Below are 712 nucleotides of genomic sequence, written 5' to 3'. Positions count from 1 at the left end.
CAGCCGCCCCAGAGCCAGGAAGGGGCTCTGTCCTCCCCCTCCCCGAGCTAAAAAAAACTCATTTTCACTCCTTCCCACCTCCCCGTGTCACTGGGACCCCCACACTCCTCCCCACCCTGCACCTCCAAACACGCTTCCCCTCCTCTGGGTCACGTTTGGGGGGGCACTCAGCATCCATCCTGCACCCCCAAGGTGGGCTGAGACTCCCTAATTGCTTGGTAATTAGCTAATTATCCTCCGGAGTTAATGCTGGGGAGGCTGCAGGGAGGGATGCTGAGGAAAGGGGTTCATGGTGGGGTTTTTTTTGGGGGGGTCATGGATCTCACCAGACAAACCAAAACCAGTTCAGCACCCCAATTCCCAGCTCTGGGATCCTCTGACAGGGTGCCAAGGTGGGGAAGTGTCCAGACATATGTGAATCAAGGACATCCCCCCCCAAAACCTTCCCAGCCTCCCACCCTCTGTCTGAATCGGCTCTGGATGGGTGGAAAGTGCAGCTCAGTGTCCAGTCTGGATCCCACCACCCCCACACCCGACTGGACCTGCTGTGAGTCAGGCCAGACTGGGAGGGGGGAGAGTTTTGGGGGGGTCAGAGAGGTCAGGAGAGCCCAAGGAGCATTGCAAGACATGAGCTGTGACTCCAGGGGGTGAAGGTCCCATTGCTTCTGCTGCTCCTCCCCATGCTGGGGGGTCCATGGGGAGGTCTCTGGGC

Source organism: Acanthisitta chloris, unplaced genomic scaffold (genome assembly GCF_000695815.1).
Source record: "Acanthisitta chloris isolate BGI_N310 unplaced genomic scaffold, ASM69581v1 scaffold36777, whole genome shotgun sequence".
NCBI classification, from domain to species: Eukaryota; Metazoa; Chordata; class Aves; order Passeriformes; family Acanthisittidae; genus Acanthisitta; species Acanthisitta chloris.
Note: the sequence above shows the minus strand (reverse complement) of the source record.